The sequence below is a fragment of the Puntigrus tetrazona genome, chromosome 9 (assembly GCF_018831695.1).
Source record: "Puntigrus tetrazona isolate hp1 chromosome 9, ASM1883169v1, whole genome shotgun sequence".
NCBI classification, from domain to species: Eukaryota; Metazoa; Chordata; class Actinopteri; order Cypriniformes; family Cyprinidae; genus Puntigrus; species Puntigrus tetrazona.
This window is the reverse complement of record NC_056707.1, coordinates 21,732,823-21,743,533: the sequence shown is the minus strand read 5'-3', so window position 1 is coordinate 21,743,533 and position 10,711 is coordinate 21,732,823. Positions and strand designations below refer to the sequence as shown.

Genomic DNA, 10,711 nt, shown 5'->3' with positions numbered 1-10,711 from the left:
AGAGAGAGAGAATATTTGAAGCTTACTTTCTAACATCTAGAGAAACAGTAGCAGAAATGGATTCACCCTGGTTTGTTGCTCTGATCTGATATACAGTTGAGTCTTCTGCATCACAATCAGCAATAACAAGCTGATGGTAGTTTCCTCTAATCTTGTATCTGATTTTAGTGCCATCAGCTTGAATTTCCTTTCCACGCTTGAACCATTTTATTATACAGTTTGGGCTGTCCTGTTATCTTGCAGACAAATGTTGCATTGCTCTTGAATTTACACTCATGTTTATGTTCTCATGCAGGAGTACTTACATCAACATTCATCTTTGGAATGGCAGGGTCGGATACTTCACTGTAATCACTTTTCCTCCAAGGTTTTCACATTTCATACGGAATTCATACTTCACACCTTCTGTCAGGGCCTTGACAGAATAAACAGTCTGGTGGATTTCATCTGTCGTAACTGCAACCCATTCAATTCTCTTCTTGTCTTGCTTTTCAAGACAGTAGTTCTTAATTTTAGAGCCTCCATCACTGAGAGGTGGCTTCAAGACACAAATACAGGAGTTTGAAGTAAAACAACTGGTTTTAATGGGGCTCCTGGCTTCTGCAAAACAGAAATTAAAATTTTGAGTAACAATAAAAAAATGTCTAAAGTATTTTTCTTAATCACGTTTCTTCAATAGTTACCTAGCTGACTTTGATGAGTATATAGAAGGAATCAGTGATTCACTATTGTCGTGAACGATTTTGTGCTGAAACACGGAAGTAGTATCCTCTATTTTCAACAAGGTTAGAATTTACATGAAGTGCCAGTGATAGATGAAGATACAAGATCCCATTCTCCTGCTCCTTCCTTGTCTTCCCGCTTTTCCACAATATAATTTGTGATCATATGATCCACCATCATCTTTAAAAGTTTCCAGCTAATAATCACAGAATCTCTTCAATAGTGCATCAAGAACCAGAGGACTTCTGGCTTAGCAGGTTTATCTGGAAACAAAAAGAATATGTTAATTTTTCTTTATTTTCATTAACAATGCCCAGAATATATTTTCTGTGTAATTTATTAAGCATTATTAAGTATGTACCTAAGATTTCATTGTTGAGTTATAGTATCTAAAGCCCTAAATGGTTGTTGATCCTGATTCTGTATTTTCTCTCCATTGGGTCTGACATAAGGCCACGTTTTTTATAGAATCAAATGAGTATAGTGCTCTGTATTTTTCACTTATTATATACCTCAGAGGGCTCAAAGCCTTCAGCTCCATAAAGCCACATGATCTTAGGCTGGGGTCGACCAGTATCAAATACAACATGGAGCGCACTACTACCATACCACATGCTGCAAAGAATTTGTCTTCAGTGGCATCTGGGGAACTGTGGTGCTGTTTCGGCGACCTAGGCATCCACTGGTCTCACACTCTCCAGCTCATTCACAGCCTGTATGTGTATAGTTGCAGACCCTCATCTTCCTGTTGATTTGGTTGAAATGGTTTAGGTGTATGATTGCGGCCATCAGAGGTCGCTGCATACGATTGCCTTCTTTGATTTCTTTTCCACCCTTTGTACTATTTAATTTCTGGAACAGGTCTTCCAATAATTTGACATTTGAGAGTTGCAGTTTGTCCCAGTTTAGTACTGACTTCATCCATCTCTTTTCTGAGAGCTGGTTTATTTCAACTAAAATAAAAAAGAGATTTGATTTTTAGTCAAATCAGTTTTCCTCTAAAAAATGCATTGGGATAAATATTTTGACTGCTGTTACTGCCATAAGTAATCACACACATAAGCAATAACATTTCTTATGTTATTTCAAACCATACTTACCACCCAGTTTAGTTTTTGATGCCAGTTGCTGTTCTAAGTGGTCTGCTAATTCTGGTTTCATTTTCTGGCAAATACTCTGAATTCATATTCAGTTGCCTCTTGTAAACCAATTGAGCGTGTACTGTTTGTCCTTTGTGCGCCTTATTGTATTTCTTCCAAGCACTTTCCAGATTCTCTCGGTATTCAACTAGTAGCCATGACTGGTTTGTTACCATACATGCTGGAGCCTCCCAGTTAATTGTAAGATAGTCTTTGGTAACAGTCATAGTGTCAATTTTCTCCAGGTTGGCTTGGTTTATCTAAATAAATCAAGAGTTCAATAAAATTACTTTTCCAGTTCAATCAAGACAATTTGAATGAGCAAAGGACATTATTATGAATAACCAGACAAATTAAGAAATGAGGTCATACCAAATGGATCTTTGCATATTACTGAATCTGATGCAGGTCCTGTTTCACTAGCCCAATGTCATTCACAGCAATAACACGGAACTGATATTCGAATCAGTAGTGAGTTGACTAAGAGTGTACATCGTTGAGGTGATCTTTGTCTCATGACGAATCCACTTATCAGATGACACTTCTTTGCAGACTCAATATAGTAACCAGTAATGCAAGATCCACCATCATCTTTAGGTTTTGTCCAAGCCAAAGCCGTAGAATTCTTAGTTAACATCCATAATTTCTGGTGGAGTACCTGAAGCCTCTAGGACACCCTAAATAATAGTAACATAAAAAAAGAAAATGTTTTAATGTTCATTAACAAATATGTGTTGCATAGAAATGTGATCCTGACAAGCACTTTACAAATAGGAGTCTTTGGTATAATAGTTGTCTCTGATTTCAGGGAGTTGCTTATTCTAAACTGGTTCTCTGCTGTCACCTTAAAGTGATATTCTGCATTTTCTTGTAGTCCCTTAACTACAAGGGATGTATCAACCACTGCACTTGAATCAACCGTGTACCAAGCTGCTTTTGTTTCTTCACGTCTTTCCCCACAATGTAGCTAACACTTCTGAACCACCATCTTCTGTTGGTGGTTTCAGCTAACTTTTACAGAATGTGCTTGTATATCATCAAATCTAAGAGGGCCTTCAGGTGCAGATGGGCGGCCAATAACTTTGACCTTTATTGAAGCATCTTTTGCCACACTTGTTTTCCAGATGGAGATGGTAAAGACCAGAATCAGACCTTTCAGCTAGCTTGATTACAAGCTCTGATACATCTTCACTGGAGGCAATCATTGCACGGTTGGTAACCTCTGATCCATCCTTGGTCCATTTGCAGGTAGGAGTAGGTTTGCCTTTGATGGGCACTGAAAGTCTGAGTTACTCCTCTGGATCTGACTACAAGGACATCCTTGTATTTTGCTTCAAGATCATAACTTGGAGGATCTGAAAGAATCACATTTAAAATTATTATATTATATACAATTACACTTACACAAGGAGTTAATGACAGGGTTTAAGATCTTACCAAGCATCTCTGTTATAGTCACAACTCCTGGTACTTCAGCTGGTTCTCCTGGTCCACCTCAGCATTGCAAGCCATAATACGAATTTGAATTCTTCTCCTTGTGGCATTCGTGTGTCAAAGTATATTCACAGATCAGTGAAGGTGTAGCGTTGCACTTCATCCAGGTTACTTGAACCAACCTTTTGCATCTCAATTAGATAGCCTGTAACATTAGCACCACCCTCCTCATCTGGGGACTCCAGGCCAAAGACACAGAAGATTTTGTGGTATCTGTGACTCGTGGGTTTTGAGGTGAACCAGGTGGATCTGTAGGGAAGTTATGTAATTGTTATTAAGTGGTAATAATTGAATTTACCAAATTCTGTCTCAGTTTTTACACACCAAATGTATTAATAGTGATATTTTGCTTACCAACAGGATCAGTTGCTACTGCTGGTTTAGAAAAGAAGGCTAGGTTTGCCGACACCACCACGAGCATTAATAATAGCTGTCACTCTGTGTTCATATTCCAGGCCTTCAATTAAGTCAGTGGACCTGTATCTTGTCATTGTCACTGGATTTTTATTAGCACTGGATCCATCTATCTGACCTGACCTCCTTGCTTCAATAATGTAGCCGGACACCTCTAAGCCTCCATCCTCATCTGGTGGTTCCCATGCAACAGTCATGCCATCACATGATACATCAAATACAATGGGTCTTCCAGGTATTCAGAATGGCTAATAACCACAATACGAAATTGTAATGAAGTAGATAAAAAAAAAAAAAAAAAAAATATATATATATATATATATATATATATATATTTGTGTGGGTATTATTTAAAACATGTTTTTCTTACATTTGGAGCTCTTGCACATTACGATTTCTGACTGTAAGTAATCCCCAGTGCCATAGCGATTGGTTGCTGCAACACGGAACACATATTCATCGCCCTCTGTCAATCTGTCAAATTTGAATATTGGTCTAGAAACTGATTCCACGACACAGGCACCCATCTCTGGGCGATGGGCATCACGTTGTTCAACCACATAGTTGCTAATTGGTGCACCACCATCTCTCATAGGTGGATCCCAGCTTATTGTGACTGATGTTGCATCAACATCATCAAATCGTATGGGTCCTTGAGGTTCATCAGGTTTGGCTACACAGAGAGAAATGGTTTAGAATTAATACTGAAACCAACCATTTTTATTTTCATGCAGAGGAATGGTACTTACAAAGAATGATGACTTTGATGTTTTCAGTTGTTATTCCAGTTATGTTTTTCACCTCAAGTGTATACACACCACTGTCATCAATGGTGGTGTCAAGAATAGTTAATTTAGAGAATTTTCCAGTTGATTTTATCTTCACACGCTCCACAATCTTTAACCTATTGTCATTAAAGAACCAAGAACAAACTGGTGGTGGTCGTCCCATAATTGGTAAATCAAGCTCAAGGGGTTTGCCTGCAAAACGCTTATTGTCTTCTGTGGAATAGCTGATAGATCAACCTTTGGCAAGACTGAAAGAGGAAAAAGGTATAAACAGTGAGATATGGCAAAAAAATGACTGCCTCTTGTTATTTTTGTTATTATCTTACATACCTCTTTGTTCTTGAACTGTCACAGCTGTTACAATTTCTTTTGGCTCACCAGCTCCTCTGTTGTTGACAGCACGTACCTGAATAGGTACTGTTCATTCTCATTAAGTGACGTGATAGTGAACTCCAAAGTCTGTAAGTTTCAAAGTTGCAACCTTCATCCACTTGTCAGTACCAGCTTTACAAGCTTCAACAATGTAGCCGGTGATTCTGCTGCCTCCATCATGTAAAGGTTTCTCCCAGGCAAGTGATACACTGGATTTGGTTACATCTACAACTTCAAGCTTGGCTGGTGGCAGTGGAACTTCACTCACCAACACAACATCACCTGTCTCACATGGGTTCACCAACACCATAGATATTCTCTGGTAAGACTCTGAAATAATACAGCATTCCTTCTGTCAGACCAGTTATTTTTGTATGATGTCTTGCTACATTTGGATGTGACAGTTTTGTATGCTCTCATTGATGCCTCTCTTCTTTCAATGATGTAATTATTGACAGGTGCTCCACCATCAACTTCAGGAGCATCCCAAGTAATATGAGCAGAATCTTTTGTAAGTTCTTTCATCTTAATTGGACCAGTTGGACCAGGTGTATCTGAGTAAAATTTACAAACATACTGGTTAGACATAATTTCACAGTATGTTAATATATGCACCATGAATAATTTCCATTATGTAATATGAGAACAAAATATATAAAAAAAAAATACCATAGATTTTCACAAGAATGCTTGCATCCTTCTTCCCAGCTGAATTTGAAGCCTCAATGGTATATCTACCGGCATCATAGCGGTGCACCTTATCAATAATGAGGGTTGTAGCAGTATTGGTTACTTCAATAAAGCCACGATTTTGGAGGTCCACGCCAGGTTTGGTCCACGTTACAGTTGGGATCGGTCTACCAGTAACAGTAACATGGAGGCGAAGAGAACTTCCTGCTCTTAGACAAATTGTCTTTGTCAGCTCATCAGGTAGCTCAAGGTCAGGAATTTCTGGGACAAAGAATAAACAAAATAAGAGAGTTTAGTAGAGAATATATTTACAAAGATATTGAACATATTTCTTTAATTTGTTTGTCAAACATTGACAACATACAAAAATGTTACATTTGTGTGAACATACCGATTCTTTCCACAGGCTCAGTCTCTGCGCAAGGATCACTGAAGTCACCTGTTCCATTTACATTGACCGCTGCAACTCTGAAACAGTATTTTTTGCCAGCAGAAAGACCTGTAACTGTGTGTTCTGTCACCCTAAGATTCTTTTCATGCGCTTTTGTCCATTCTTCTGCCCCTGCTTCTTGCATCTCAAGAACGTAACCAATAACATCAGCACCCCCATCTTCAACTGGTCGTGTCCAAGCAAGGCTAATATTATCTTTGTGGGTGTCTGTAACCCGTGGAATTGAAGGTGGATCTGGAGTGCCTAAATGGGGGAATTAGCATAATAAAGTAAGCAGATGTTACAATAGTAAAACACATTTAAATGCTATCAGGTTGTTTAAGAAAAAACTTACCTGTTGGTACTCTACATACTGCATACATTGACACTTCACTAGGTTCACTATCACCAGCTGCATTCATGGCTGTAATGCGGAACTGGTAAATGTTGCCTTCATGGAGGCCAGTGACTTTGAAGGATGTGTCCTTGAGAACAGAATCTCTGTTAACCTTGATCCAACGAACACTCTTTCTTTCACGGAACTCAATCAAGTAGTTTGTGACTTCACTGCCACCATCACTCTCAGGCTTCAGCCACTCAATCGTTGCAAAGTCTTTTCCAACTGCAAGGATTTCTGGAGCTCCAGGTGGTGATGGAACAGCTGTAATTGTAAATTAAGGTGGAATTGTAACATACAACATTACAAATGATCTAAGATAATGTTTTTAATATTAATCCTGGCACTTACTGAATGAGTTTCGGGCAAAGATGGGAGTAGACTGTACTACCACACAGATCCATACTTGTTTACACCTCTCACACGGAAGATATATTCATTGTTCTTAAACAGTCTTTTAATTTCACATGTTAGGGCTTTGCATTCAGCCTCCATGATAACCCAGTTAAGTCTGTTGGTATCCCTTCTTTCAACAATGTAATGTGTGATGGGGTCACCTCCATCCTCTAGTGGCTCTTTCCAAGACACTGTGCATTTTTCCTCAGATACATTGCTGACTGTAATCTCCTGACAGGGACCAGGTGTATCTTGGAAAAAAGAAAGTTTATCGTATGAATGAACTGGCAACGCATTTGGGACTGGAGATTTCATTTATTTGGGACTGGGAATGTTATTGCTGTATGATTAGCATACTTACCAAGCACTTTAACATTGACCTCAGCGGTTTTTGTTCCACTTGCATTTTTAACAGTCAAAACATACTTCCCAGTGTCATCTCTATCACAGAACTTGATGATTGCCATAGCACGGGTACTTGAATATTGGAGAGCATATTTTTCACAGAGCTCTAGCTCTTTTGTACCCTTGGACCAGCTGACTTTAGGCTCAGGTTTACCACCAACAGCAGCATCCAGCACCAGATCAGATCCCGCTCTAATTACAACTGTGTCCACAAGGAGTTTGCTGTCCAGCTCTGCTTTAGGAGGAACTGCAAAAAAATTTAAGTGTCATGAGTATCTAGGTTCTCATTAATCAAAAATATTAGTGTTACATGTCTAGTGAAAGAACCTTGTGTGATACATACTGTATTCTGCTTTGCAAGTCACTGGTCCTGTTGAAACTGATGCCAGGCTCAACACTCCATTTGCATTCTTGGCAATTACACGGAATTCATATTCTTCTCCTTCTCCCAGTGCAGTGATAGTGAAATTTGTGTCAGTAACATTAGTGTAGTTACACTTAAGCCAGCGACCTTCTCCAGTGACAGTATATGGCTTGCGCTCAACAATGTAGCCTGTAATTGGACTTCCACCATCATTTAAGGGCACAGACCATTTGATTGAGACTGTTGATCTTGATACATTTGTAACTTCTGGTTTTCCTGGAGGATCTATAATTTTGTATGATCAAAGAATACACGTAAGTATTGTTTTTGCTGATCTAAACTGGAATTAATTGTTTTTTAATTGTAATTTACTTACCAACTGGATTTTGTGCCACAGCTCTCTTTGATGCTTCACTTGCTTTGCTGAGGCCAGCACTATTCATTGCATACACTCTGAACTGGTACTCAAGACCATCAACAAGGCCTTCCACCTTGTAGTAGCATTCAAAGCAGGGAATCTTGTTTTCTCTCACCCAGATAATTGTGTTACGCTCTTTCTTTTCAATCCAGTATCCAGAGACTTTGCTGCCACCATCATGGTATGGTTCCTCCCAACGAATACTCATGCTGTTGGCAGTTACAGCGAACACCTCTGGCCTTGTGGGAGCACTTGGAGGAACTATGAAAATGAAAACGTAATTAAATATTTTATATTTGATCATTTATGCATCTCAAAAATGCACACTTCGTAATGGTATTACATACCAAATGGATGTTCCGCAACAATCGTCTCAGATTCTGTTGGTTTGCTCACACCAAAACGGTTTTCAGCACAGATACGGAAAGTATACTGCATGTATTTAGTTAGATGTGAAACATGGAAAGAGGTATGTTTTACACTTGAATTAATTAGCTGCCACGCAGTGGATCCAGATTCACGCTTCTCAACAATGTAGTTTGTGATGTCTGTTCCACCGTCATCCTCTGGTGGATTCCATGACAGTACACATGACTCTGATGTAATTGATGAAATCTCAATAGGGCCCTCTGGAGGACTTGGTCTGCCAATAACATTGACAGTGACAGTGAAGGTCTTTGACCCAGTGACATTCTCAAGGGTGAGGAAATATCTGCCTCCATCACCTCTCATGCAGTCTTTAACTGTGAGAGTGGTCCTGTTTTTGGTAGTCTTAATTGAAACCCTGTCAGTTTCTTTTAGTCTCATTTCCTCAAGCTTCCAGGATATCTTCGGAGCGGGTCTTCCACTAATTGGAACATCAATCTCAAAGCATTCACCAATCCTGCTAGTAATGAGTTGGTTGGTGATACCACTGAGATCGGCAGTAGGTTCAATTCGTGGCTCTTTAATGATGACTGAGGAGAAAGTTTCTCTTGGCAAACTGAACCCAGAATCATTCTTTGCCTTGACACGGAACTCATACTCACTGTTCTCTGTAAGTCTTTCAATTATGAGGCTTAGATTTTTTGTTGTACCACAAACAACCCATTTATCTGCATCTTTTGCCTTGGATTCCACACAGTAGCCTGTAATACGGCTTCCTCCATCATGCTCTGGCTTGAGCCAGGTCAGGGTTGCTGATGTGTCAGTTGTATCAATGATATCAACTCTCTTTGGTGGAGCAGGTTCAGCTGTGGCAATAACTGGATCAGGCATTTCATATGCTTCCCCAAGACCATACTGATTCTCAGCCATGACTCTGAAGAAATAAGGTACACCTTCCAGGAGATCAGAAACTCTCAAGCTTGTTTGAGTTGTCTTGGGTGCTGCCTCTGTCCATGTACGACGGCTTGCCTCACGCTTCTCAACAATGAAATGATGAACACGTGCACCACCATCATTGGTGGGAGGTTCCCAAGCAATTGTGAGAGCTCCTCTGGTGACTTCCTTGACGGTGAAAGCCCCTGGTACACCAGGTGTGTCCAAGACTTTGACTGCAACAGTGATAGATTTATTGCCACTACTGTTCTCAAGAGTGAGAGTATATTTTCCAGTATCATTTCTAGTGCAGTTTTCCAGTGTCAAGGCTGTGGAATGTCTCAGTTGTGGTGATGTCTGTCATAACACCAAGTTCCCCATCTACTTTGGTCCAGGAAGCTGTAGGTATTGGCTTTCCCCTATAAGCAATACGGATACATACACTTCCACCACTTTTGACAATATGTGTCTGTTTGAAGGATGCATCTATGTCAATTTCTGGTGCCAAGAGCCTGTCTACTGCCTGTACAGACTCAGGAATTTCTTTGGCTTCGCCCTTTCCAACAGAATTTACTGCACAAATACGGAACTTGTACTCTGCACCAGTTTCCAATCCAGTGACATTGTACTTTGTGACCCCACAGAGATCCTCATTGACTCTGTGCCATTCTATTTCAGATCCCTTGCACATCTCAATAATGTAGCCATGGATTTCCATACCACCATCATAGGCAGGTCTGGTCCATTCCAGGCTGACAGATGTATTGGTAGTGTCGTTCACATTGACAATAGATGGGGCATCAGGTACTTCAGTTGGCTCCGCACATTTAATTGGCATTGAAATGTTGCTTGGTGCTCCAATTCCAGCATCATTTACAGCATACACACGGAATTCATACTCCACATTCTCAGTGAGATGAGTCACTCTGTGTGCAGCCTCAACAATGGGTTTCCTTGTTAGGACTTTCAGCCAGCGACCAGTCTTCTTTTCACGTCTTTCCACAATGTAATATTTTACTGGGTTTCCACCGTCATGTGTTGGTGGAGCCCAGTTTATTGTGATACTTTCTCCGTCAACATCTGTTGCATCTGGAGTTCCAGGAGAATCTGAAACAGCTGCAGGAGTAAAAAAAGAAAAATTTTAGAAAAGAAAAGTTTTAGTGTTTTATGAACAAAAATTTGTGTAGACTTTTTTTGTTATCTTACTGTATTGCATCTGTGCAATCACAGGGGCTGAATCAGTGGTCTGCTAACACCAAACCTATTGACTGCAGAAACACGGAAACTGATACTCATTTGTCTTGATCAGTTTGGTGGCAGTGTATGTGCTCGCCAAGCACTCATCTGTAACAAGTGTCCATGAAATTTTAGATGTTTCCCGC

The 10,711-nt window shown here is 39.9% G+C and overlaps 1 pseudogene; it reads right to left on the bottom strand.

Moving 5' to 3' along the window:
• Positions 1-22: 22 nt before the first annotated feature.
• On the bottom strand, positions 23-1,337 carry LOC122351743 (annotated as a pseudogene).
• Positions 1,338-10,711: the final 9,374 nt, after the last annotated feature.